The sequence below is a fragment of the Pipistrellus hanaki genome (genome assembly GCF_964339955.1).
Source record: "Pipistrellus hanaki genome assembly, chromosome: 4".
Taxonomy (NCBI): domain Eukaryota; kingdom Metazoa; phylum Chordata; class Mammalia; order Chiroptera; family Vespertilionidae; genus Pipistrellus; species Pipistrellus hanaki.
Window position 1 is genome coordinate 71,703,857 of NC_140506.1, and position 22,845 is coordinate 71,726,701.

Genomic DNA, 22,845 nt, shown 5'->3' on the forward strand with positions numbered 1-22,845 from the left:
TTCACCCCTCTGCCCTACAGTATTGGTCTGCCTCACAAAGGCCAGAGAGACAGCCTGGTAAGTAAGGGTGATTCTGGCGCTCAGAGCATTGTAACCTTTCCTGGGCGCTCTGTGTCACCCCGCTTTCCTGCCAGGGGTCGGAAAAAAAACACACGAATGAGGATGAGTGACAGCAGGTGGAGAGGGGCCTGACGCCCTTGGATCCGCTCTTCAGAGGACTAGGAGATGACACTCTCCAGCTAGGGAGCCCTGGGCCGCCCCCACCCTTCCGCCCACATCCCACTCCTCACAAGTCTAGAACTCTGGAGCCCACTGAGGCCGTTGTTACCACGGTGGCATGGTCCTGCAGGTTCAGGCAGGGAAAAGGCCCTGCCTGGAAGGAAGATACAACTCCAGGAGCAGAGGGAGGAGAAAGAGCATCAAGTGGATGTGGAGCCCCTTCCTCAGTCTGTCTCCATAGCGGTCCAGGCCTATAGCTTGCACTTCACTCCCTTTAGCTCCAGGGGAGGGCAATGGGGTGGCCCTGGCCCTGAGAACCCGCCTCTCTCCCCTGCTTCTCTGAGCCCCTCCCCCCGGTCCCAGTCCCCCATCAGACAGCGAGCAGCTGAGGACACATCCTGGGTAGCTCTGCCATCTTACGAACCCCTCATCCCGCACACACTCGGTGCCTCGTGAATGCTGGTGAACTGCATTGAAAGTGCTTGATTCATACTTCTGTAGTAATGATTAAGATACTCCCATCGTCTGTCTCGAATGAAAGAGATGGTGATCAGGCTGGGGGCCTGCTCAGTTTTTTCTCACCAGATTCCAGGACTGCAAAGTGCACCAACTAGCTTGTCTCCAGCCCCCAAGCTTGGCTCAGCCTCGGCTAAAAGGATGGCAGGTGCCCTTTATAGGGCGCTCACGGCATGGCCGGCGCTGTGCTCAGCTCTGCACCTGCAGGTCCTGGTGAGTCCCCTCAACAACCCCATGATGTGAGCACTCTTATCACCACTGCACGGTTTAGGGGGCGCATGCAGAAAGGTCAGGGGACTCAGGAGAGCCAAGTGAGGGGTTCACTCAGCCATTTCACGGAGAGCCTGTCTGACCTGGTAATGTTGCCTCCTGACTGCCTGCCCCTCAGGAGAGGCCAGGTAGGGGGACCTTGGCAGGACCCAGAGGATCACGGGAGGAAATTGCATCACCTGATGATTCCGCTCCCAGGTGCACAGAGATCTGCCCTGTGACCCCCCGCCCCCAGCCCCCACCCTAGAACAGCCCGGGAGCTCAAGGCACAGCCTCTCTTGCCTGGGAAACAGACACAACCCTCACATCGATGCCAGTAACGGTTTACCCACTTGGCTTCCTGTTAGGTTTTTTTCTTCCTTCCCTCAGGGGTATCTCTTATCTTAAGCTTCTTAGGGGGGTGGGGGTTGTGCTGGGCTGTTTACCATTTGGTGACAGTTGGTGCCAGAGCCAGCCTCTTGGGAAAAGTGAGGTGAAGAAAAGCAAGCCCAGGTGGGCCCTCAGTCGTCCACAGCTCAGACTGGATGGGACAAGTAGGCCCCAGGCGGTCACTGCCAAAGTCATGCCCAGCTGGCCTGCCAGTGTCAGGCTCCTTCCCACATTGAGGCCTAGTTAGGCAAATGGAAGTGAGTTGACTTGTCCTGAGCTCCTCTGACTGTGGGGAAGGGACAGGGAGCTGCAAATAACTCACCAAGTAGGTAACCGGGGGATGGCTAGGTCTGCTGGGCTAAGCAGCTTGCTTTGGTCCCTGAACTAGGAACTCTGGGCTGTTCATGACCAATGCAAAGTGAGAGAATCTGCTGTGGAAATGGACCGTGCCTCATCCTCCCCTCAGTTACTTCCTCCTGCTGCTCTGTCTGGCCTGTGGTCCAGTTCTACGTGTCCTGCATCCTCCTGGGGGCTAAAGAGCCCTGGCCCAAATCACCCTAGGCCCCACCTCGCCCTTGTTAACCTGCTCAGGACCCTTGGCAATGTGGGGCCCTGTCCATCCTTGACCGTCCTTGCTCCTCCCGAACACCAGAGCCCCATCCTCAGCTTAATTCGGTGCTAGGTGCCTTGTTCCTCATTCCATCTGCTCCTGCCCCCAGATACCCAGCTAGGTGAGGAACCATCTCCTGACCAAATATTACCCTGTATCTCACCCTAGGAGGGCTAGAGCCTGGAATCCTAATCGGCAATCCTATATAATAAAAGGCTAATATGCAAATCGACCGAATGGTGGAAAGACTGGTCTCTATGATGTGCACTAACCACCAGAGGGCAGATGCTCAATGCAGGTCATTACCTGCCCCCAGGGGGAGTGCCACTTAGCCAGAAGCCAGGCTCACAGCTGGGGAGCACAATGGCAGTGGTGGGACCCTCTCTGCAGTAGCACTAAGGACCCCTTGGGGGTGGGGGGGATGTCCATGTGCCAGCTTAGGCTCACTCCCTGGGTTCCTGAACTGTGAGAGGGAGCAGGCCAGGCTGAGGGACCCCGTTCTCTCCCCTAGTCATATATCAGCCAGCCAGCCCTTCACCATCCCTGTGGGCCTGTCCAGAGTCCAGAAGTTCAAGGCTGACCCAGATCTAACTAACCCTGAACTTCTGTCCAGTCCTCCCAACCTATGCAGCTTCTGGGCTACGTAAGGAGCAGATGCAATGAACAGAGAGGTATAGCTGACTTGGGTTTAATTGAGAGAAATTCTCCAGCAGCAACCAGGGATGGCCATGGCCTAGGGCTGTGCTGGCCAAACTCTGACCCGATATGGAAAGAGATGCCCTCATCTGGTTACCCACAAACAGGATTCTCACAGCCAGGTGGGACACAGAAAGCTGGACCCTTGGATCCCCAACTTTAGTGGCAGTGCAACCAAAACTCAGGGGAATGGGTCAGATGAAATGCCAACAACCTTATTAACCCACCAGACCGGAACTCCGGGATCTAGGAAAGAAGTCAGCACTGACGGGCCATGCAATCTCTCAGGCCCTGCCTCACCTCATGGTTATGGAGAAGGCGAGGCACACATGAAAAGCAGCACCTGAGGAGGGAGGAGAAGATGTGAGAGCCCTGACAGGCCGGCCCTTTGTGCCTTAGCTGCCTGGGTAGCACTGCCGCCACAACCAGGCAGGGCAGTGCTACCCAGGAGGTAGCTGAGCGAGGGCGGAGAAATGCAAGGGAAAAAGAGAGACAGCTGAAAACGCAAAGGTGGGTGTTCACAAACCACCACTGTGAAGACACACATGGGATCGCATGTGCCCAGGGTCATGGGCAAATGAGGACACCCAGGTGCCAGGGAGTGGGAGGAAATCTGACATGTGTGAAAGCCTCCGAAGTCACTCATTTCCCCATTCCTTCCTTCCAACATTTATTGAGCACTTTCTAGGTATATAGTGGAGTGCAGAAATAAGAGCACAGATTCTAGAGCTAAATGAACCAAGTTCAAATCCTTGCTCTGCTTTTATTTATTTATTTTTTTTAATTATGGCACATAACATAAGATTTGCCACCTTAACTATTTTGAAGTGAACACCTGACCAGGATCTATGCAAAGGGACGGTCTGTGCTTCTGGCTCCACCTAACCATATCCCAGTGCTCTGTGTCTCCTGCTGGGCGCAGGCTGGGAACCACATAATATTATGGGTAGAAATCCTGGCCTGGGGAGTGCGCCAACTCTGCCCCACTCTTGGGCAAGTGGGGTAGTGAGCGTGGTGTGTGTGTGTGGATACCGGCGGGAGAAGTCCCTGCACATTCCTACGTCTCTCCAGCCCTCCACAGCCCACTGAGCTTTTTAAAAGTTCTAACTTTAAAGAGCTCAGAGGCCCTTTTGGAGGCCTGAATCGGCCTGAAATCTGCTTTTGCTCCAGAGGCAAAATCAGCCCCTGGGAGATGAGGGTGAGGAAACTCGGGCCAACTCCAAAGTGACTGGGGAAGGGGGAGGAAGAGGCTGGTCCACACGCTGCCCACTCTGGGAAGGACGTCTCCAGGGGGAGGAGGGAGGGGTCTATCAGGGCAGAGGGGCCTGAGGCCATAAGGAAGACCCAAGAGGTGAGGATGACGTCCCCGGAGAAGTAGGGCTCCTTGCAATACTTTGCATGCACTGAGCAGTGGCTGTCCGGGAAGGTGGATCTGGCCTCATTCAGGAGACAAACGCTCCCCCAGAAGACGTCACTGGCTCTGGAATGCAGAGAGAGGGCCCGGGAGGCAACGACGGGGGCCAGGCCACCACAGGACAGGAGGGCTCCTCCCTGCCGGCTCCCCACCCAAGGCTGGCCCTCTCCTTCCAGCAGGGGACACGTATAGAAGGAAAGCAGAGGGACTCTTAGCATGTCCCCAATGGAAGGGCCCTGAAAAACCAGCCACCTCTTTATCCAGACCGGGAGACACACATGGAGAGTTGGCACCCACCTCCTTCCTTAACCATCCCCACACCAGCCCGCTCGTGTCCCGCTCGGCCCGCGCCAGGCAGGGGGCGCCCTTCCCCGCCGTGCGGGCCCGCGGCCGCCTGCACCAGGCAGGTCCCCTAAGGAAAACCTCTTAAAGAGTTTTTCCTTCCGCGTGAACTCACCGCCTCCATCCAGCCGCGCGGTCTCAAAGGTGAACATCGCATAAATGCGTTACAGATGTGCTTCCTCCCATGTTTGGCTACCGCGGCGCTGCGCGCCAGGAGCGGCGGCGGCGGCCACGGCGTGATCCAGGCCGTGTTTTCCATCCCGCCCGCCAACTTTTCCAGGCTGTAGTTATTTGATAATGATTTTTTTTTTTTTAACCTCTCCCAATAATTGTTATCCAACTCGCCGGTGCAGCTCAGGTGATGGCACGGACTGCAGACACCTCCTCCTCCGGGTGCATGGCCGCCGCCCCGGGGTGAAAAGTCACAGCCTAGGCAGGAGGACTCCTAACCGCCCCCCCCCCCCATGAGGCCTCTGCACAACCCCCCTCAACCCCCACCAGGCCGCCTCTCTACACCCCACTCTCTGATGAATGAGTGAACGGAGAAGGTGTGCTGGGCACAGAGTTCCACACTGCCTTTATTAGGCACCTACTGTATTTCCAGACCCTGAGCAAAGGGATGACCTCAAAAACAAGGCAGAACAGCTACTACCCTGAGGACTCCCAGTGGGGAGGAGATTAGGGCCATAGGCCCATTATCTGGGAAGTGGAAGTGGAGAGTGGCTTCCAGCTCGGGATTCGGGACAAAAGCTGCTCAAAGTGACAGGGCTGGACGAGAGGGGCTTGGCTCACCACAGGCCCATGGCAAAGCTCTGTCTCACCACCATAACCTTAGTCCTTTCCTCTGCAAAGGGTCACCACCGGCCTGAATCAAGGCTCCTAGAGCCTCATATAACACACTACAGAACTCAGGAAACTGGGTCCAGGCTGCTGCGGTCTCTGAAGCCGCTCTAGCAGAGGGCTGAGAGGCAGGCCACCAGCAGAAGCACTAAATCCCATTGGAGTTCACCCTGCAAGGGAGGGTCGGGCTGGTGAGCAGCCAGGTGAGCTCCTGCTTCCTACCTGAGGGTCATGTATGTTAGAGCAGAGCCTTTTGTGGGGTGAAATGAGTCAACCATCAGCGTGGTTACACTCCCAGAAAAGCCCAAAACTCTTTAGTTAAACCTGAGTTAATTTTAATATTTTAACTTAATACATTTGAGGTGGAATTTGGGCAGCCAGCAGCAGGGGGTGAAGGAGGAAGAAGTGAAAGATTAAGAAGGTGGAGGGGTAGGGTTGGGCATGCTAGGGAGAACAAGCAGATCACAGTTTAATTCCTGGTCAGGGCTCATGCCCGGGTTTCGGGCTAGATCCCCAGTAGGGAGCGTGCAGGAGGAAGCCAATCAATGATTCCCGCCCGTCCTTGATGTTTTTCTATCTCTCCCTTCCCTTCCTCTCTGAAATCAAGAAAAAAAAATATTTTTTTTTTAAAAGAAAAGAGTGTTCCTGGTAGAATCCAGATGGTCCCGTTCCCACACCCCTCTCACCACTGGCTCTGACACAAGCCCCCCAACCTCTCAAGGAATGGTGCCCACCATTCTCCCTTCCAGTGGTCTGGCTCAGAGACACTATGCCCTCTAGAGAGACCAGCCAATCCCATTGCATGCAGGCTTAGCCGGGGAACATGATGGGAGTGTGGCAGCAGCCCCAGTGATCACTCCGGATCACTGAGGCCCCCTGGAAGGGCCTCAACTTGCTAATCAATGGCTCCTCATCCATCTCTAGATAAATCCAATGCTGCTTCATAGGCCCCTCTTCCATCTGTCCCTGAGACCTGTGTCAGCCCCTGCCTGTCAGTCACACTGCATTCGAGAAAGACCATAGAGTTACAAGAGCCAGTTACCACCAGCGTGGCACCTTCTTCCTGGGCACACCGCCATCGTCACCTACCTCCAGGCAGCCAGGACTCCAGCCACAAGGAGCTACTGCCAGCTCTAACACTCCCTGTGGTGCATTTTCTCAGGATAGTCTGTGGAATGCCTTATACATACATACATTTACACACATAAGTACACTCATTCACCTTTTCAGCACAGAGTCTCCACTCAACCAGTACTGGACACATACCTGATCATTTGCATATGGAATACAAACAAACAAACAATGGCCAAGATAGTAAGTTTCAATGATGAGTTTGTCCAAAGTTCTAATCACAAAAAAAAACCTAGAAAGTACTCTGCTTTTTGGTTTATATGCTTTATGACTTAGGATTTAGTATCCTTTTCTATTTTTCATTCTCTATGGGAAGAGCATACCCTGTGGCCAGGGTAGGGCCTACACAAGTCCAGATCATGGCTACCTCCTCCAGGAAGCTTTCCAGGCCACCCAGGCTGGGTCAGGTCCCCTCTGCCATGCTCTCACAGCCCCACCCCCCACCCCCACCGCTTCCACTGTTGCCACCCCAGCCACAGTATTGGGGTTGTCTGTTCTCCCACCCGCTCCCTCACTCCTGAGCCCATAGGAGCAGGGGGAAAGTCTCATTCCTCCCCGTGTTCCCAGCAGTGTTAGCGCGCTGTCAGGGGCTGTTTGTGAAACCGAGCCTGACAACCGGGCTGGCCTACGTGATTGCCACCTGCTCCAGCTTGTGCCCTCCAGTCTTGCTGGGATAAGGCATGCCCAGCTGGCCCTCTCACAGCCTGCCAACTCCCCCAAGAGTGGTGGCATCCTCTTCAGAGCCTTAGAGAAGTCCCTCTCTTCCGGTCTCCCTGGCTCCAGCTGTTGCCCTCACTGCCCTCCAGGAGGGGGCTCCCGGAGACCCCCTCCTCCCCCTCCCAGTCCTGCCTGGACATGTGGGATCAGATGCTGGGCTGGAGGCAGCGGCCCCTTGTCTGCGCAGAGGCAGGATTTATCTCAGTTTGGGGAGGTCCAGGGTCCCGAAGCCCTAGATCATCATTAGTTCCATCAAAGAGGCGGCTATGATCTGAAGGGGCAAGATGCATGGTGTCCAAATTGGAAACAGCCTGGTAAGCTGCGGGGCAGGAGCCGGGCGGGAGAGGGCTCAGCCGCCCCAGGGGAGCCCTCGGACACTGGAGGGGTCCCATAGACAGTGCACAGGAAGGGGAGGAGGAGGAGGAGGAGGAGGAGGAGGAGGAGGGGAGAGAAAACATTCCACTCAGGCTCCAGGGAAGGAAGCCGTGTGCGGTGGAGTGAAGCCAAGTCTGCAAGTCAGCATGACCTCCCCAGGGAGGCCGGGGGAAAAGGAGGCCAATCCCGTTCAGGGCCTCCCATGCCTGGCCCCCTGCCACACACCTGCGTGCACCCTGTCTCACCTCCCACTGAAATGGAAATCATTCCCTTTCCTTTACAGATGGGGAAACTGAGGCTGGGAGGGGAGAACTGATGTGCCCAAGGGTACCTGGCCTGGAGCTGGGGCTCCAGCCCAGGTGCCTTCATCTCCAGGATTTCACCACCTCCCTGAAAAGGCAGAGAGAGAAAAAGGAATATTGAACGGCTTGTAAGGCCCTCCATCCTTTCTCCCCCTGTCTACGCCCAGCATGTAGGCAGTGGTTCGATTTTAAACTCCAGGTTTAAAATAGAGATAGAGAAACAAGACAGAAATGTCTTCTAGATATCAGGAAATGGCAATCCTAGAAGGCAGAAATGGAATTTAAAGGACTTATCCAGTTAGAAGAACACATTTAGAAGGTCTCTCCCACCCTCCTGTTCTTTGCTGATGACCAGACTCTTTCTAGACACTCCAGAGGATGTCCTCTAAGCCCTATAGCCAAACAGGCCTCCACACAGCCGCGGGCCCCCACTCTCCACATCATGCCCCTCTCTCCAGAGGACAGAGAGCAGCTGGCATAATCCCCAGCACTACCTGTGGGTCACCTGTGTGCTGCCCCGTGCCTTCCTAGGCTCCAGGGCCCCGCTTGAGAGGGAGGGACTCTGCCTTAGTGAGTTCATCCCCCAGCTCCAAAGGGAGCCCGGGAAGGACATGAATATGTCTGCGAGGCAGGGTGATGATTCTTTAGTGAGAGACACAGCCAGAGAAATGTTCAGGCTAGGGCATGAGTGACAACACTCCTGACCAAGGGTGTTCCAGAGCTTTCTTTATAGTGCCAGAAAATGGACTGGGGCCAGTGTTATAAAACAACCATAACAATAAAGATTTCATAGGGAAAGGCAGGAAGGAAATACAACAAAACATTGTTGAGTTGTGAGATTGGAGGTTTGGGAACTCATTTTTTTTCCTGTGTTTTCCAATGTTTCTATAATGAGTAGATTTTTAAAATTCATTTTAATTACATTTCCCCCAACATTTTATTATGAACAATTTCAAACATACAGCAAAGTTGAAATGGTGTTTTGTTATAGAAACACACACACACACACACACACACACACACACACATATATATATACCTCTTCCTAGATTCTACCACTAACATTTTATTATACTTTATCACATACCCATCTATCCATCCCTCCCTCCCGCCATCCATAAATCCACCTTTAGTTCTTCATACAATTGCAGACAGCCGTAGACTAGTACTTCCCCCCTAAATACTTCAACATGCATGGGAGGGAACATTGTTTTTGCTAGTCATCTAGAGGACCGAGCCTGTCCTTCCTGCTGAGAGAAGTAGCCCCCAAGCCCCTCCTCCTTGCAGCAGGCTGGAAAGCAGCAAGGGGGCTGGTGTGGTGTGGGGCCCTGCCCCCTGCCTTACTCGCAGGGTGAGCTGGTCAGTCTCTGGAGCCCTGTGGTTTCTCCCCACCCAAGACAGGGCACTGCATGTAAGTCAACCTCTCCTCTGCCAATCACCTGAGCGTGCGGTGAAAATTACCTGAATGAGGCCTGTCCTCACCTTAGGCTTCTTGCAGGGATAAGGGTGTCAGCTTTAAAAAGTAAAAATACAGGACACCTGATGCAATTGAATTTCAGATAAACAACACATTTTTTTTTTTAGTATAAGTAGGTCCTGGGCAATGTTGGGGACACACTTATACTGAAATACTATTTAGTCTGTATTTTATCTGGCAACCCTATGCAAGACAGGGGAAATGAAAGCCCCAGGAAGGGAAGCGATTCAGAAGTCCAGTCTCCCACTGTGCTGTACTTTAAAAGTGGTTTCCTGTCCGTCATCTCACTGGAGACACACTCTTACCCTCATTAGAGTATTGCTTTATTCCCATTTTGGAGCTAAAGAAACTGAGGCTCAGGAAAGTCTAGGGTCCCCAGCAGCTAACACGGTGCAGAGTTAGAGCTCAGCCTTCAGGGGAGGCTCATCCGCCACCCTCCTTAAACCCCTCCTCCCCGGCCCCTCCTACTCCACCCCCTCCACCCCCTTTCCTCTCTTTGAGACCTCAGCAAACCATGAATTTCCATACTAAAACCTGCCAGGACTGGCCTGCAAGCCTGCAGCTCCAGTGCCAAGGGTCTACCATCTCTGAGATAGTTAATTGTATGTGTGAACCTGGCTGGGATTTGGGGTACCCGGATATTTGGCTAAGGGTTATTTCTGGGTGTGTCTGTGAGGGTGTTTCTAGATGAGATTAGCATTTGATCAATAGACTGAGTAAAGCAACTTGCCCTCCCCAACGTAGGTGGGCCTGATTCAATCATCCACTGAGGGACCCAGATAACAAAAAGGGGGAGGAAAAAAGAACTGGCTCTCCCCCTGGCTACCTGAGCTGGGACATCGGCTTCTCCAGCACTCAGACTGGGCTCACACCACTGGCACCCCTGTTCTCAGACTTTGGATTCGGACTGAAACTGTCCCATGGCTCTCCTGCAACTCCGGCTTGCAGACAGCAGATCGTGGGACATCTCAACTTCCATAATCACATGAGCCAGTTCCTGTACTAAATCTCTGTTTAAATCTTTATATATGCACCCTCCTGGTTCTGTTTCTCTGGACAAGCCTGACTAATACATTCTCTCTCAGAGGGAGGGAGTCTCTGGGGACTGGCTGCTGGCCCCACCCTAGGGAGCGAGGAGGAACAGATGTGAGTTAACACCATCCAGCAGAGGCCTTGACAGGTCACATGCCACATGCTGGGGCTGAGGCTCCAGAGGTCATGGGGCTAGGCTACAGCAGGATAGAGGCCGCACAAGGCTTCCCATGTCATCAACACTATGGTCAGGGCACCCGCGTGGATTCAGGGGGAGGACACAGCTGGAGGGGGTGGCACTGTGGAGTGAGAGGAGCTACATGCCAAGGGCATGTGAGCAGGCACTGTAATGGAAAAGTGGGTATCCCTCAGATGACAAGTCCTTCTGGGTCCTCCTTTTAACTCCCCAAACCTGCTCTGTCCCATCCAATGGCGGCCTCTCCCTGGAGCCCAATGCAACATTGTCGAAGGAATCAGACCCAAAATGTCGGGTCTGTGGAAAGGAGGCTAGGCCAGTCCTGCCCTGCTACTGACTCTCCTCCTGAGCCTAGGCTCTTTGGTCTCCAACTCACCAGTCTTTTCTGCCTGTCTGTAGCCATCCAGGAGACTTCCCATTCATTCATTCATTCATTCATTCATTCATTCATTCAGTAGAATTTGTGTTTGACAAGCAGAGAATGACCATTAACTTGCAGACAGTGATAACAACCTCTCCACCAGTGAACCTAAGCAAGAGGTCAACAAGATATCTATTAATAACCTGTAAACATTTTCACAAAATAACATGGTGACTTCTATTCCATCATTCCTGCAACCACACCTCATTCACATGAAACTGGGGCAGTCAGTTTGAGGAACTGTGAGTTAAGGCTTATTTTATTTTATTTTATTTTTTTTATTTTATTTTGGAGTTAAGGTTTAAAGCAGAGATGGGGAACCTTTTTTTTCTGCCAAGAGCTATTCAAATATTTATAACATCATTTTTGGGCCATACAAAATGATCCCAACTTAAAAATCAACCTGCTCTATTTGGTCAAACATTTAATTAAGTTATTGCTAATGCCTTGGCAGGGGCAGACCAAATGATTTCTTAGTGCTTATAGAGCCTGCAGGCTTCCCACCCCTGGTTTAAAGGATAAAATAAGAAAAATGTCCCTTTCCAGGGCCAGCTTCCCTGAGGTGAGACGGAACTCATAAAGCCCACCACCTCTCAGACAGTTCCATAAAGTTCTCTGAGGCACCACAGAGCTCCCTGGCTTCCCTCGTTTTGGTATGGCTCCTGGCTAGCTGTTCTCGGTGTCAGCTACCAGTTCTAACGGGTTGAAAATGAGCATCCTCACCTGCCACAGGGCTTGGTCAAGCCAGGCCAAGTGCAGAGCTGAGACGCAGGCATAACTGGGGTGATGGCGTTCACCCCCAGCCCAGACGAGCCATCCCGGCACAGGCTGAGCTCTGCGCAGCTCTGGCGAGACTCAAGCTCTAGGGTTTTTCTTACATCAGGTCTGCAAATGGATCCCATATGTCTGGTTAACTGCATTTAAACAGTTATTTAAAATATAATTTATTTTACTATAATCATTTGCTGAAAAGCATACATTTAAATGTAGTAGTACAGTAACCAAACATTTATGGGTTGGATATTGTTGGATACTGTCCTGACAAAGTAGAGAAAAATTCACTATCTGAATCTCCATGATCTCTCCCCTGACACACACACACACACACACACACACACACACACTGCCTCACACCAGACTTTTTCTTCTCTGAAGGGAAGGGTTTTTTGTTTGGTTTTGTTTTAACTTTAAACCCCCAAGATTAGTTTTTGGCAAGTTTCCTTTGCTGTCTACCCAATGGTTTTCAAATAGTCATCATTTCTCTGAGATGCTAAGCAGGGAAGATTGCTTTTAGTTTTGAGCGCAATGAAAATATGTCTATGGTTTCCCTTTGAAGCTCATCAGGAGAAAAACAACTCCTGCAACATTTAGCACGTGTACAGGAATCCTCGATTCATGGGCCACCTGTGTGTCATTAAATGCTGCTTCCGAAGTTTCAATAATCACTGGAAGCCACTCAGTCACCGCAGATAAAGCCTGGTGATGTACGACCCAATGTGACTTCGGCAAACTACCCGGCGTCCTGCGTGCTGCTTCACCACGCCCGTGACATGTGTTTTGGGTAATCGCTGGTCTTTTCATTGATGGATGGATAACGTGGAACAAAGCATTGAACATGGTGAAAGCCCTCCGTGAGATTTTCATTTTTCTGCAAAGGCCTCAACACCACAAAGTCCAACCAGTGGGCATGGCAGTATGCCTCAACAGCTTCGGCTCTTCCTCCTTATGCCGTACCGCTGTGTGGTCAAATGTCCCCCACGTTTGTCAAGCCATCAGCTATGGATCTGACCACCTGTGTTATGCACCCCACTCTGATTTGGTGCAGATGGCTTTGTGACCATCTAGAAGTTGATCTTAATAGTTTTTTTTTTTTTTTCAATACTAGTAAAATCTATGAATCTCTATCTTGGTAATAGTGATTGGAGTTTTTCTTACCTAAACGTACTATGGTTCTTCCACTGCCCAACCAGTGGCCTTGTCTCAGGTTATCGGATCAGGAAACATAGATTTCACCTGGCATGCCCTATAACATTTCAGATTTTATTTTTATAGTGATTTCATTTTGAATTTACTAACTTCTACAGGTATCAATGGATTCATAAGTTATAATACTTAGTTTTCTCTCTCCCAGCAACTCCCTCCAAATTGCCTTTATTCACAGATGAAACATACTTGTCATGACTTCTTAATGATAAACACTGTTTTCCAAAGAATAAAATATGTTTAGCTCTGAATTTCAGGTATGTTCTAGTTTCCTCAAGCTGTTATGAGTGAGAAGATAATAACTTGTTGGTGACAGTTTTCCCAGGAAATCAATATTCACTGTCGCCACCCCCCCCCCCCCCCAGCTGCAATGATTTCAGATGCATTTTATGTCTCCTGCGTTTTCAGAATTTTTACAGAAATTTTTCTCTTTTTCCCAAACAGAAACTCCTTGTGCGATGTGAATGGTTTTCCTCTGCAGGTGTATTTTGTTGACAAAACATTGGCATGAGCAAGAGCATGCTCTATCACCATTTCCTACCCTTGCAAATCCAAATTTCAGGAGTTTTCAAAATTTCCATATTCGCCTTAAATTTCTCATACTTAAAAATCACAAATTTCAAGCTACACCTAGTCTTCTAGCTTGAACCCGTGTTATTTTTCTATATGTATATTGGCATCATTTGTTTATAAATTAATTCTTGGTGAAAAGGAACTTGAAGCACTGGATCCCACCATTTTGATTCCATCATTAAAGAATAAAACAAACATATATTATTTGTATTCCTAAGCCAGGGTCAATAGCCTCCAAGTACTCATTGGAGCCACATTTCAACTATACACATGATTTTTAGATTGCCTGAGCTGAACTCTTAGAAATACGAACACAGACTCTGATTTTCACATCTTTTTCCAATAATCGCACTTACCAAGAAAGAAACCATAGCTGACCATGACCAATATACCCAATAATTGAAGGAGTGTAAGACATTTGTCTTCCGGGCAACACAAAGCTATGCGCTTGTCAACATGAACTCGGGGTTTACGTGAGTGAGCGGGCAGAGTATTTGCCGAGAGAGAGGGCGTAATTGATGAATTCTGCGGCCGTGCATGTGCCGGTGTGAGCTTTCATCTTCTATCTTGATGAGAAGATTACTATTTTTTATACGACTACAGCATAAAGGGAAGCATGAATTGCGTTTCGTGTAGATGTAGCTGATTCAATGTCTTTTTGACTCGTCTCTGTCACATTTCTGACAGTTCAAGCAGTTTTTTCTTCTCTCTGAGAAGTGGGGGAGGGGGGAACCTCTGTTCGTTCTCTTACTCCTTGGGCTTTCACAAAGCACCCCCATGCCAGGCCCACAGATGGGCCCTGAGCATGCAGGTGAACCATCCATCTCATGTCCTGAGAGCGTTCAGAGAGCAAGACAGATGGTGATGATTCTGACACCAAATGGGTGTGTATATGATGGCTCCCCACCCCTCCAACACACACACACACACACACACACACACGCACACACACACACACCAGTTCTTTCACTTTGTGGACACCACCTGGGTGTCCTATAATTCAGTTCAATTCTGACAGCAATTACCTGGAGTTAAGGCAGACACCACAGGATAAGGGCTAGTCCCACAAGACGGCCTCATTTCAGATGTCAATTGTAAGTAATGGGTGCCCCAGGTACCTACACTTCTGTCTGCCTGGGCTACAAAGGCAGGGGCTCTCATGACTCCCTCCTTGGATTCAATAATTTGTTGAAATGACCTTGTTATGAATAACAACAAAAATAAAGGTCCTATCTCATCTATCACTCAGGAAATTCCAAAGGTGTTAAAAGCTCTGCACTAGGTACTGAATACTGTATATTTCTCACTGTATCGTGATAACTGCAGAAGACAGGTTAGTCATTTCCTCCCTGGCTCCAGTGAGGAAGGAAGATTGAGCCAAGGCTTCACGGAAGTGACTGGCAGTGTGGTCATCCGCCATCCTACCGAGACCCCCCAAAACCTACAACTTAAGTAAAAGGAACATGCACATTCCGTGTCAAGACAAGTTCCCAGTCCCTCCTCCCAACATGATTTTGGCTCGCAAGCCTCTCCCAGGTAGAAATGGGGGTGGGGTGGAGGGGGCAGTGACTGTCTTTCTTAGGATCTTCTGCCCACTGTTGGGGAGAGACGGGCTCCTTGCTGGCACTAAGAAGGTGCTAGTGTCAGCCAATGCCACCCTTCACATCCAGAGAGGACCTCCCGGCCTCCAGCCTGCAAGGGAGGCCTTGGCTGAAGCAAAGCCTTGGAAGCCATGTCACAAACACCCGGCCCGGCCAGGGCTCAGACACAGCAGCAGGAGTGAAACAACTGCCTGCTTCCACGTTATTCCAACCAGACGTGAGAAACTCTGCACAATACATCCTGTTGGGAAAAGAAGGGAGGGGTTCTCTGGGAAGCCCCTGGACTGCCACTTAGCATGAGTGACGGTGTTCTGGGAGCGTCTCTGCACGTCAGTGGGAAAGACCTCGCAACCAGAGAGATGAGATAGAAGAGATAGGAAGAAAATGTTGGAGCAAAGCCCTTGAGAAGGTTGGCTTGGGGGAAGGGTTCAGCTGCAAAAGGGCGTGGGGGAATCTTTGGGGATTGTGGAAGGATCTAGAACCCAATATGGGGAAAGTTCTAGAACTTGACGAGGGTGATGGGTACATGAGTGTATACAACTATTAAGATGCAGTTAAATTAGGTATGAAATTACATGTCAATAAAGTTGGACTAAAAAAATTTTTTTTGAGAGGAAAAGAATGATGGTGGTGCTGATCAGCACTGTGGGGAACAGAGGCGAAGGGCAGGAAGGGTGTGGAAGGTTCAGACATCTTGAGTTTCCGGTTCCGAAGTCTTGGACTAAAAGAGCGGTCCCTGGACCTGGAGCATCAGTATCACCCAGTGACAGATTCTATCCTCAAGCAAAGTCCACTCAAGCTTCCCTGAAGTCTTTTTTAACTAGGCCCTGACCTTTGGACTTCCATGTTTGTTTTCTTCATGTTCAATACCAGCAGGAATCCTGCTAAGTCAGTTTCACCAGAATCCCGAGTCCTCCATATCCGACCCCCTCCATGGCTGTCCAAATTCCTCATGCTCTACCACCTCCAGGCAATGCCTGCCTTCAGCAAGAATCCTCATGTTGAGTTAGTTGAGCCAGAACTCCTTGGCCCTGGTGTTCCCTCTCAATAATTTTCCATCCACTGACCCTTCCCTGTTTCTTGGTGATAAATTCCCACTTTTTCTTTGTTGCATTAGGAGTTAAGCCTAATCTCTCTCTCCTCCTGCAAAACCCCACGTCAGTGGTCTCCACACCTAGCTCAATAGGACCCCCCTTGTATACAGTCTTTCTTATTGTCCTTTACAAGTGGCACCTAATAATTTTTCTTTAGCACGGGGGAGCTCTTTGGAAGTTGGAGATCTCAGGCGCCACCCCAGGCCTGCGTGCGGAACCAGAGCGCTCACGGTAATGAGATCCCGGGTGATTCACACACACATTCAAGTCTGAGAAGCGCTGAGTTAATGGGCCTGGAATGGCTCCTTAAAGTGAAACGCACACAGCTATGAAGATTAAAGGCCACAAGGAAAGAAGAAGGAATGGCAGGGTGGCAGGCCTACACGGGCACCCAGCTCTTAGGTGGCAGCCTGGTCAAAGGGAGAGGGCAGAGTACAGAATACAGGTCATTTTCCCAGTGAAAACCAAGCTGGGCATAGGACTGTGAAGTTCACCCAGAGCTCTCCACACGCGTGGTCTCATCTGAGTCCGGCCAAACCCTGCCAGACCAGAAGGAGCACGTTGTCAGCTTCACAGATGAAGGCATTCAGCCCTGAGCATAGGGACTTCCTCGCAAATGCCCTGTTGGGGAGGCCAGATGCTTTGCTTCCGAAGCTGAGAGGCTGGGCCAAGTGGTCCTCATTGGCAAGGGCAAGAGTGCCCTGAAAGGAGGGGACCAGGCCTGGCGAGGAGGGCCTCCCTGGAGCAAGTCCTTGCTTGCCCCATTGCCTTGCCGCAGCCAGCTGAATTTCCAGGAAAACCAGGGCAGCTCCCGCAACTCCCACTCAGACCCAGGAGGCTGGTATCGGGCCGATCCGAGCAAACGGCCAGCCACCTGGATGTGTGGGGCACCTGGGGGAGCTTTATTCCAGCTGCCAATGCCTGCTTTGATGCCTGTCCCTGCAGCAGCTGAAACTGGAGAGAGAGGCCTGGAGCCAGGGGCCCCCTGGGCATCCCCGTAGCTGCTGAGCACAAGAGCCCATTGCTGCCTCCGCAAGGCTGCTCCCCTCCACTTCCAATCCTCACACACCACAGGTCCCTCTGCTGGTCTCCGCGTTCCAAGCCACGCATGTCAGAACCCACCCGTGGAGCTGAGGATGCCCCTGCAATGTGCAGAGAGAGAGAAACAGGAAGAGAAGGAGGTGTCTGTGTCACACAGCAAGCTGGTGGCAGAGCCAGCCTGGCACCCAAGCTTCCCCTTTCATGCCTTCAATCTGCACAGTGTGCCCCAACCCGGGCACAGCCAGAGCCTCCCTCACAGGAAACACTTCCTGAGTGTGTGGGTGACGGCAACGTGTCCCTTCTCCAAGCAGAACGCCTGCCTCAAGGCCCCCTGTTGTTCCCTCCGTGTGGGAGGCTCTCCGCATCCCCAGGGCTTATTTTCTCAGGACACACAGGTCTCTGCTCACAAAGGCAGCTCATCAGAGTGGCCCGTCCTCACCCTGTTCTGCTGCTCTTTACATCTGAACTTTCCTTGATAATACCTTCTATAGTAATCGTTTCATTTTGTTTATTTCCAGTCTTCCCTGACCTGAATATAAAAACCAGAGTGGCGGGGACTTTGTTTTGTTAATTGCTGTATCCCCAGTGCCTGAACGGTACTTAACATTTAAGAGGTGCTTACTAAATATTTGTCCAGTGACTAAATGAATTCAACCCACGCTGTCAGGGTCTGAGGGTAGTGAGGAATTCCCTCCCTGGTGTGTCAGGAGATCTGTGAACACATCCTCACTGCCACCCGCCGTCTCCTCTGTGGTTTGCAGACTCGGCCTCTCACACCTCACTGTTCCCCCGGGAAGTGCATGAGGGAGACGAAGCTATGTCTTCATTCGGCCCTCCGAAAGCTGGTCTCTCCCTTCCCCGTGTGGCCCTGACCACCAGTACCACCACCATCCCCAGGGGTCTTTTAATTAATGACTCATCCTTCCCATTCATCCCTCCCAAACCCGCCCCAGTGAAGTGGCAGACAGTTTATAATTCCATCCTATCGCCTGTTTAATCCCCACAACCACCCAAGGAGGCAGACACAATTACACTCAGAACCTGAGGCTCAGAAAGGTTAAATAACTTCCCGAGGCCACACAGCTAGTCAAGAGCAGGGTGGAAACTTAACCCGAAGGCCCCCGATCCTGAGTTCAGTTGTCTCTCCTCGTCTCTGCTGGCTCTGGGATCTGGCGAGGAGGAAAGAAGGCACACTGAGCTATCACTGGTTAGTAAACGTGAAGTGCCCAGCAAGTGGCTGGTGCTCAGTGAGGACCTGAGAACCCAGACAGGGCTCCGTTTCTACAGTCTGTTCTCTTGGAATGTAGTCTGGCAGGTCTGGCAACTCTCTTCAGCCCCTTTTAGAACACCCACCAGGGGCAGGTGGGACACAGAGAAGCACTTGGCAGGAGCTTACACCACACTGGATGCTGCCTTCCTGGTTCTGTAGATGATTCCAATGGTCAGCAGTAGAGGGGGTCGGGTGGGTGACCAAGCAACCCAAGTGGGGGCCACTCTGCCGTCCTGAGTGGCTTACCTCCCTGGGTCCTGATGCTGCAAAGAGGAGCTCCAGCCACACCTCCCTGACAAGTCTCTCCTCAGCATCTCCAGAGCAAGCAGGGACAGACAACTCATTACCCCATCACATTTCCCAACATCTTGGGGAAAAGAATGCTCTTCCTTTTAGTGAACTGAAGTCCTCCTTCCTGGAAGCTATGCCCATTGGCCCGCCCTTTGTGGCTTCACAGAATAATCTTTCTTCTGTGAAAGGAGAGTCTCCTACCCACCGAGTTTTCTCCCAGTGAAATGATCTGGTCCCCTGACCATTCCATACGTGACAGAGCTTCCTCTTCCATCTGCTTTTTCTCTGAAAACACAAGTATTCTAGAGAACAGGACTGCCACCACACCTTTTATGGAAACTAGGCCTCTGGAAATGCAGCCTAAATTCACATTTGCTCTTTGGGCAGCCATCTCCTTGAATGGTGTGAGCTAAGCTTTGAAGAATGACAGGATTTTAATCCAGTATCCAACACAGTGGTGAGCAGGTAGTTGGCTCCAAAGAGCATAGAAAATAGGCAGAGAGAAGAATGGTATGGCTGAAGCTGTGAAGTTGGGAATGACCATGGCCTATTTGGAGGAAAAGTAGGTCAGGCTGAGACAAGGGTTCATGACGGGGGCCCCAGTTTGCAGAGGAAAGTTAGGATCGATCACGAAAAGCTTTGAATGACAGGTTCAAGGGTTTGGACTCTTAACAGGCTTAGGGATGTGACTAAAGGTTTGATATCATGGCCCTTAATTCAGGGAGTTCATGGGATGGACTGTGGAGATGGGTAGAGGAGGAAGGGAGGCCACATTAGGAGGCTGTCCCACCATCCAAGTGGAAGGTAAGGAATCATAGAATGCCACCCCGGGGGATGATCTATGTCTTCCTTCATCCAGAGGTGAGAAAACCAGGGCCCAGAGAGAGAAAGTAACTTGCCCAAGGTCACCCGTGAGCAAGGAACAGAACATGGGCCAGATTTGATTTAAAAAAATGTTTCAGCCCAGATGTCTTGCTGTTACATTCAGCCTTCAGATCTTGGTACCCAGAGGGGGTTAAAAAATAAATGAGGGCTTGGTTCCATGTGGGCCTAGGTTGGTTGGTGGCAATAAGGAGGCATTACAGAATGGGTAGCAATGAGAAGAGCTCAGGGCAGGGTTTCACTTGTCCCATATAGGGTGAACTCATTTCAGGGGGTCTTTTCCAGGGATCAAGTCACCAAGACCTCCCTAACCCATAGGGCCAGAGTGTGGCCACACAAGGGGACATCTGCCTGACCTCTGAAAGGAGGCAACGTACATGCTCCCTGGAGGGTCTGTAGAGGGACGTCCCAGGGCATTTGCAATTCTCCCTCCGTGGAGGGGACACAACAGGGAGAAGGACTTCCGCCAACTAAACCAGAGGCTCTCTGGGTGATCTCGAGCTCATCACTTACCCTCTTTGCGTCTTGGCTTTCTCATCCATGAAATGGGGATGATGATACTTACCTACCTCATCGCCGAGTTATGAGAATTAATTAATGTTTATAAAGGACGGGGAGATCCACAGATGAAAGGCGCTATAGAACTACAAAGTATCATTACTGTAATTACATTACACTATTATATCTCGGGCCAAGGGCCCTCTGCAGCTTTGCTTTATTAGTGAGAACGGGCGATGGGGTGCAGATAAAGCCCAATCTCCCCCAACCATCGCTCCAAACTCCGACTAAACTCCATCTAGATCTAAACTCCCGGAGATTCCATCAGGCTTGGAAGACATGACAAGCGTCTCCAGCCCCAGAATTCCCCCAGGGCTGAGAGACATCGAGAAAGTCTGTCTCCTGAGTCTCCTCCTGAAAACAACAATTCTGGGGGGTCTCTGAATTCATCCAGAGGCTGTACCCCACCAGCCAGTCTGACCCTGGGTCATCAGGCCAGGTTCCTGTGTTTTGGGGGGCCTTTTTTGTGCTAAACTGGTGCCCCTATGGGGCCCCATCTCATGATTCCCTTGCCTCAAATAAGAACTGACTTCCAGACCAAATAAATAATAAATAAGTAAATAAGTAAATATATATATAAATAAGGAGCCCGCCTGGCTGTGGACGTCAAGCTCCCCGTGTTCATTGAACCAAACCTCCAACGATTCCTGTGCTCACCCATCATCACTCATTTCACAATACCCCCGCCTGACCGAGTAGGCGAAAGCTAGATCAGAAAGAAATATAATTACCTTTTTACGAGCTTATGACATGGTTGCACCCTCCTTGCCTGCCAGCTTGTCCAGTCACTCACAAATGATGATATACATACTATAAATTATATCATTATCGACCTATAATTACAGGCAACATATATATGAATCCCCCTGAAGGAGACCCAGCCTCCAAGATTATGTACCCTCACCCCTCGGTCCCTTGGGAAAAAGCCGGCTGCCAGGAGGGGAGATGATTTCCAAATTTCAAAGACGCTTAGTCAAAACAACGGAGGCGCCCCCTCCCATCTTCATGCACAACCTCCCCCCTCCCCTGCTCCCCCAGAACATATCAGCTCTCCCCACAGCACTTGAGGCGTTGGCATGAACAAATCTGGACATGTGAGGGCAAACTCTCAGGGGAGAGTGAGAGCAGAAAGTGCCAGGCTCAGGAAGCTCCAGGGAGGGCCTGGCGTCCAGACAGCAGGAGGAGACCCCAGGACACTCCAGCTGTGTGGCCTGGAGGCCTGTTTCTCCCCTCAGTCTTGGAGGACACTTTCAAGGACACCTCTGGCTCCCAGGACTAGCTGAGCACTCGTGCCCTCAGAGATGTCCTCACTCTACTGGGGCCATTCCCAGCCTGGCAATGGTCTGGCAACACCCACATCCATTCAGGGTGCCCAGGGCTAGACCTGAGCTGGGCTTTGGACCTTCCTGGCCCCTCCACTGATGGCAAGGAGCTAAGATTCATTGAGTCTGACTGTTCCTCATGGGACTGCTGGGCGGGAGGGAGATAAGCTGGGTGTAGGAAAGACACAAGGACTGCTCCTCTAGGCCAGACCCTCAGCTCCCCACCAGGTGCTGGAGCCACCTATCCACTCCTCTCTCCTTCCTTCCTTCTCTTCCTTCCTTCCTTCCTTCCTTCCTTCCTTCCTTCCTTCCTTCCATCCATCTATCCTTCCTTCTTTCCCTCCTCAGGCCTCTGCAGCTCTGGGCCAGGCTCTGGGGAAGACATGAAAAGGACCCAGACCCGTCCTTAAGGAGCTGAGAGAGACTCAGTGAGAGAGGCTTGTGGAGTGCCTACACAGAAATAAGCATGATCCCTGAGCCCCTGGACCAGACTCAGGGGCAGGACAGGAGAGGTGGGCAGGACTTGTCAGCGGAGGCAGAGCCTGGGATTTGAGATCAGTAGGAATTTTCCAGGTGGGAAGGAAATTTTGAAGGAAACATCCCCCATAGAAGCATGGAGGGATGAATGAAACAGGATGGTGTGTTCAGGGAAAACCCCTGCAGGCCTCACAGGACAAGCAGGGGAGTGGTTGAAAGGGGAGGCTAGATCCTCGTGCCAGGCCCACCCCATTGCACCTTCCCACCTCCTCTTCCTCATGTAAACTTGCACGTGGCCAATCTGACCCCTTAGCGGCCCCGTATACTCCATTGGTCATTCCTCCTTCCTCCTCCTGCCAACCCAGGTCTGTGGCCTCTTCAGGCCCCCGTTCAGGGACCCCTCCTCTGTGACATCCCTTCCTCCAGGTTCCCCCCTGCATGTCTGGTCAACTTGGTTGTGAGGCCTTGGGTGGTTCTCTACCCTGATTTGCAAATAGCTGGGTCCTGGTCAGCTCCTGGAACCAGCCTCCAACCCCACCCGCAGCAAGGAGCCGGTGGCAGCAGGGCTTTGCTGTATCGCAAGTGGCAGGCTCAGAGCAGCCGAGAGCCTCCTCCATCTGGATGGCAGGAGACCCCAACTGTGGCTCGTCCTTGAATCACATCTTGTAAAAAATCATTTGCACATTTGAATTCAAAGCCTCTCAAAACAGTATAAACACCACCATTCTGAGTACCATAAAAACCACGTTGAGCATTTATGGAAACTAAAACATGTGTATTAACATATGGCAAAAATTTCACTTACTGCATCTTTTTAGCATTGGAC